The following is a 6,488-nucleotide window of genomic DNA, read 5'->3' on the forward strand; positions in this document are numbered from 1 at the left end:
TCACCCTCGTAGCCCATGTAGTCAATTAGGCCTGGTTCTCAGAAGGGACAAGGAAGAGTGGGGCAGCTGAGAGAATTCTGACCAGGAAGGACAGAGTGTGCGGTGTGAGCCCTGAGCTCTTGGAGCCCAGATCCTGCCCCCTGACCCCCCACCCAGGGAGCCCCACACCAGGCCAGAGGCTGAAGGACACGCATCTTCCTCGAGTCGGCCCTTCCTCTCCTCCAGCCCCTAAAGGACTTGGCCCCTGCTGTGGGTCCAGTAGATGAGACCCCCAAGCTGGACACCAGAGCCCCACGTGTGGATGCTCAGCAAAGCAGAGCGTGGATGGTACAGTCCAGGCACCATGCTGCTGGGGGTGGGGACAGCACAGGGTGAGTTTCTGCACTGAGTATGGGGGCAGGGGGCTAGGGCCTGAGGGCAGGCTATCCACTGGGCTGCTCCGGACACCAAGTGCTTTGAGTCACAGGGAGTGCAAGGACTTGGTCTTGTCTTTTTATTTTTTTTAAGATTTTTTTTTTTAAGGTGGACCATTTTTAGTCTTTAAAGTCTGTACTGTAACAAACAGTCACTTGTTACAATACTGCTTCTGGTTTATGTTTTGACTTTTTGGCTGAGAGAGGCATGCGGCACGTGGGATTCTAGCTCTCCAACCAGGGATCGAACCCCCACCCTCTGCCTTAGAAGGTGAAGATTTTTTTTTTTTCATTTTGGCCACACTGGGTCTTCTTGCTGCTCAGGGACTTTCTCTAGTTGTAGTTAGCGGGGGCTTCTCTTTAGCTCTTTCTGTCACAGTGGCTTTCCTTGTTGCAGAGTGTGGGCTCACAGGCTTCAGAGAGCAGGCTCAGTAGTTGTGGCGCTTCAGCTTGGTTTGGTTGCCCTGTGGCATGTGGGATCTTCCCGGACCAGGGATGGGACCTGTGTTGTCCCCTGCCTTGGCAGGCAGATTCTTAACCATGGGACCACCGAGGAGTCCTGGAAGGTGAAGTCTTAACCATTGGACCACCAGGGAAATCCCCTCAGTCTTCTCTTTGAGAGGTCATTGAAGCCATGTGCAGTCTCTGGCCTGGGACCCCAGAAATATCCCTGCCATGGCTGATCCCAGCTTTGTCCTTAGAGGGAGGCAGTTTCCTTCCTGGGGGCCTGGCCGTCCTTGGGAGGCAGTGGCGAGTCCCAGCCCCTGGGCAGTCACCCAAATTGCTCACCGTGAGGGCCAAGGCTGTCTGGAGGCCTGATCTGTGGCTGAAACTGAGGGTCCACTGGCCCCAAATGAGACTGACAGGGGCCTCATTGACTCTTCCCACCTGCTGTTTGGGCACCGGCGCCCCCGACCTCAGCTCTGGGGTGCCAGGCCCCGAGGGAAGAGGCTTTGGAGGGGTCCTGAGCTGGTGGGTGGCTTGTATCTTCCTGAGGCAGAGAGGCCCCCACAGGACCCCTGCCCCTCAGGCCCTGCCCTGTCCGGTGGTGAAAGCACAGGAAGCAGAGATGAGCAAAGCTTCTTCAGGATGTTACCACCAAGCCCGCCCGCGCCCTCCGGAGGCACCAGAGGCCATCCCACCCTTTTCATCCCTGCTCGAAGCCCCAGGGCCTCCACCGCTGCTGCTCTCTTTGACCTTAAAAGGAATCCTCGAGTCTGTGGTTGGTCAGTTGCTAAGTCTTGTCCAACTCTTTGCAATCCCAGGGACTGCGGCACGTCAGGTTCCTCCGGCCTCCCTGTCTCGTGGAGTGTCCTTAAATTCATGTCCATTGAGTCGTGGTGACTGCTAGATGCTGGGGAGGCTGATGGATGGAGCACCAAAGAATTTGAGTAGGAGAGGGGCAGTGCCTTGGATTACCAAGGAGCCACTGCAAGGAATATTCTAGATTCTAAAAACTCAGGTCACTCTTAAAAAAAAGGGAGTGGGTCCTAAGAAAAAACTAACCGAATGAGACAGAAGGAGGGGTGACCTGTTCTCTTCATTGTTTTAAGATTTCCCATTGATGTTGATAACCAATAAATGAGAAGACCTGATCTGATCGAGTAATCTCAAAAAAAAAAAAAAGTCAGAGTGAGGGAATTCCCTGCTGGTCCAGTGGTTAAGACTGGGTGCTTTCTGGGTGCTGCAGGTCTGGGTTCAATCCCTGGTCTGGGAACTAAGATCCTGCAAGCCTGGCAGCATGGAGAAAAATGAAAAATAAATAAAAGTGAAGGTGGCCAGTGCTCCCTGGGTATAAATTGGGGAGGGGGTTTGGGCCAGGTCTGCCGCATGTGAAAACCAGGACCAGCTGCAGGAGTGGGGACAGGCCAGTTGCCCAGCTCAGGGGCCCCTGTTTGAATCCTGACTCTTCCAGGCACTTGCAAATCTCTGTCCACTTACCCTGACACCATCAGTTTCCCTCTCTGGAAAGAGAGCTTCCCAGCAGATCCTGTGAAGTCACGTGGCCGGTGCACATATACGGGGTCACCTCTGAGTTTCTGACCAAACCCTCGTGGGGCCCATCTCTCTGTGCTGGCTACAGGCCTTTTCCAGACCCGCTGGCCTTCTCTGTCTCCCTGTCCTTATTTCTGTGTGGTCTCTCTTATTACTGTGTGTCAGCCTTTGCTGACACCTGGTGATGGCCGTCTCATTACCCCTCATCACCTGGCTGCCACTGCCTTCTCCCCTGGCCCAGCCCTGGAGGTTGGCCTGGTCCAGGAGCCAGGGGAAAGGTAAAGTGGGTGAGGCTTGTCCAGAGTCTCAGCAGTGTGCCACAGTGCCAGCCATACCTCGTGGGGGGCCTAAGGATGGTCGTGGCCTTGACCAGAGCAGAGGTCAGGCCAATCCAAGCCAACAGGAGGTGGGTTTGGGGCTGTGTGGAGCTGAGGGGGTGCAGGGGATCAGCCAGGATGCTTGCTGCAGTTTGACTCAGCAAGGGAAGGGTCCTGCGGGCTGGGCTGGGGATAAAGGTCCTGCCCACCCTATTCGGAGTCCAGCTGGGCTTTGGGGACGGGTCAGCTCAACATGCACACCGCCTCACATGAGCTGCAGACCCAGGTGCTAGGAGGGTTGGGTGAGGATCGTGGTGTAAACCTGCTGTTTAGACTTGGACCCTGGAGGCCTCGTTCCTCACGCAGCCCCCTCCCTCTGAGCCTGGGGCTGGCCAAGGAGGGCACTCGCATGTCCACATTGCCCAGAGCCGGGAGCAGTTCTTGAACTCCAGGGCTTCAGAAAGTTCTGCACTGCATGCCTGGCCCCGTGTGGGCACCCCAGGTGCTTGCTTGACTTCCCTTGGCCCCTGTTTTGATTTCCCCCGTGGCTCCCAGGCTGGTCCTACAGGGCCACCCTTGCTGGCTTTCCCCACCGTCTCTCTAGGAGCTGCAGACGTCCTGAGTGAGGCCATGACCAGCACACAGGAGTCTCGGGGCCAAGCCCCTCTTGGGAGAAGCTAGGGCTGGACCTGCTCTCTGGACCTGGACCAGGGCTGGATCTCTTCAGCAAAGGCAGGAACTTAAAAACCACCCACACCTGGCTCTCTGTGGCAAGAGGCCAGGAGAACCGTGGCTGCTCTGAATTTGTTCTGGCGAGCGGCTCTCCCCTCTACATGCCCCAGGGAGAAGCTCCCGGGGGCTGCTGGTGGCCTGACCTTCCAAGGAGCAACCCAGTCTAATCCAATCAGGAAGTCAGTCAAATGCTCTCTGACAGGTTTTGCATCTCAGGAATCCAGTCTAACCCCTTGGACTCGTTTCTGGAAGCTTGGGAGCCCGTGTTCAATCCAATCTGGGATGTCTGGGGCAAAAACAGCCCTCTCTCCCCGACTTGAAGGGCTGAGCGGTAGGACCCCGGGCAGGGGCCACGAGGCTCCCGAGAGCAGGGCCACACCTGGGAGCAGCTTGCAGGCATGATGCCCCCAGGAGGCCAGTCGTGGGGGGCAGGAACTCTTGGGGTCCATCAATACCCTCCTTGGCCACTGCGGGTCCAAGACGGAGAAAGGGCTGTTCAACGTGAGGGGCCTGCTCCTCCTGGGACTTGACTGGAGTCTCGAGATTCCAGAAGCAGCTTTCCAACCCCCATAGCTCATCTCTCAGCCAGGGCTCACTGGAGGATCTCCTGGTTCCTGCCCTCTCCACCTGCCAGAGATCCTACCTGTGGCAAAGCTCAGAAAGGCAGCCCATACTGACACCCCCCACCATACGCCCCCAGATTCCTCCCTCTGGGGAAGGCCGTGGGGTCTACTGAGCAGCAGTGAGGTCTGGGCCCAGGCCTTCTGCTTCTGGTCCTCAGGCGCCTGGCCCACTCATGCACCTTAGATGGGTGGTCTTGCTCTTCAGTGCAGGGCCTGGATCTGATTCGGGCAAGAGGGACTACGATGACCACTAGGGGGCCAGTGGACTAGAGGCCACGGCTCTGAGCTTCCCTGGTGGCTCAGTGGTAAAGAATCCGCCTGCAATGCAGGAGATGTGGGTTCAATCCCTGGGTCGGGAAGATACCCTGGAGGAGGGCATGGCAACCCACTCCAGTATTCTTGCCTGGGGAATCTCCATGGACAGAGGAGCCTGGTGGGCTGCAGTCCATGGGGTAGCAAAGAGTCAGACACGACTGAGTGACTGAGCACACACAGACACTCGCAGGGGACTGGTAGACTAAGCCACTGCTCCGAGCAGGATCTGCAGGAAGCAGCAAGCATCCCACAGGTGGTGGGTGGATTCTGGGCTCCCATGGAGCTGGGCAGGGGCACCTCTATTCATAGGCCTGGCTTGATCCTGACAGCGGACAAGATCCCCAGCTCAGGACCCCTCCAGCCATGAGCAAGACTGAGTGAGGACAAGGTCAGGCTCCAAAGGGGCGGCGTGTCCACTCTTATAAGGACCAGTGGACAGTGGGGTAAGGGGCCAGGGAGGATGGTACAGGGAGCGGAGGAGAATAAAACCCTGAGAACACCCACTAAGGCCTTGGCCTGGCCACTGCCCCTCTGTAGTCTGATTCTCAGGGAGACCAGGTAGGGATCTGGGAGAGGTGTGAATTTCTGGGGACCTCAGCTGGAGGGAGGACCCCACCCTTCCCCCTTCTCATGAGTCTCAGAATCATCTCAGGAGTGGGAACCCTCCATAGAGGCATGCTGGGCAGGCAGAGGATGCAGGGCACAGGTGTGGGTACTCCCTCTGGGCACAGAGTCCCTCAAGCCTCAGATGGATACTAGCCTCCCCAGGGTCAGTGCAGCCTAACTGCCCTCCTAGGAGCCAGCCTGGGTCTGTCAGGATTGAGTGAACTATGACTCCTTGATCTCTATCCACACCCCTGGGAACCCCTGTCCTGAGACACTGTTATGAACTGAATGTTCATGTCCCCCCTGAAATTCATGTTGAAATCCTAATGCCCAGTACGATGGTATTAGGAGGGAACACCATTGGGAAGTGATTAGATCATGAGGGTGGAGCCCTCATGAAAGGGATTAGTGCCCTTATAAGAGACCCCAGAGAACTCCATTGCCTCTTCCACCGTGTGCAGACCCAGGGAGAAGATGGCCATCTGCAAACCAGGAAATGGGTGGAAACGGGCCCTCATCAGATACCAAATGGGCCCTCATTAGATACCAAATCTGCTACTCCCATGATCTTGGACTTCCCAGACTCCAGAACCATAAGAATTAAATTTCTATTATTTTGAAGGCACATAGTCTATGGTATTCTGTTACAGGCTGATTCAGCCTCCTGTCCACACCGCTGGGTCTCCCTGTCCTGGGCCCCCTTTCCCCTACATCAGGCGTCTCCTGCCCAGACACACCCTGGGCATTCTCTCCAGAGCAAGGCTTCCTGATAGTGAATTTCATACTTTCAGCATCTTCTGCAATCTGGATAGGCTGCATACATGTGTGATTAATCACTCAGTCATGTCTGACTCTCTGTGCGACCCAATGGACGGTAGCCTGCCAGGTTCCTCTGTCCATGGGATCTCCCAGGGAAGAGTACTGGTTCAATTCAGTCACTCAGTCATGTCTGGCTCTTTGCGACCCCATGGACTGCAGCACACCAGGTCTCCCTGTCTATCACCAACTCCTGGAGTTTACCCAAACTCATCTCCATTGAGTTGGTGATGCCACCCAACCATCTCATCCTCTGTCATCCCCTTCTCCTCCTGCCTTCAATCTTTCCCAGCATCGGGGTCTTTTCCAATGAGTCAGCTCTTCACATCAGGTGGCCAAAGTGTTGGAATTTCAGCTTCAACATCAGTCCTTCCAATGAACACTCAGGACTGATCTCCTTTAGGTTGGACTGGTTGGATCTCTTTGAAGTTCAAGGGACTCTCAAGAGTCTTCTCCAATACCACAGTTCAAAAGCATCAATTCTTTGGCGCTCAGCTTTCTTTATAGTCCAACTGTCACATCCACACATGAGTACCAGAAAAACCATAGCCTTGACTAGATGGACCTTTTTTGGCAAAGTAATGTCTCTGCTTTTGAATATGCTATCTAGGTTGGTCATAGCTTTTCTTCCAAGAAGCAAGCATCTTTTCATTTCATGGCTGCAGTTACCA

This window comes from Bison bison, unplaced genomic scaffold, assembly GCF_000754665.1.
Source record: "Bison bison bison isolate TAMUID 2011002044 unplaced genomic scaffold, Bison_UMD1.0 scf7180017864375, whole genome shotgun sequence".
Classification (NCBI taxonomy): domain Eukaryota; kingdom Metazoa; phylum Chordata; class Mammalia; order Artiodactyla; family Bovidae; genus Bison; species Bison bison.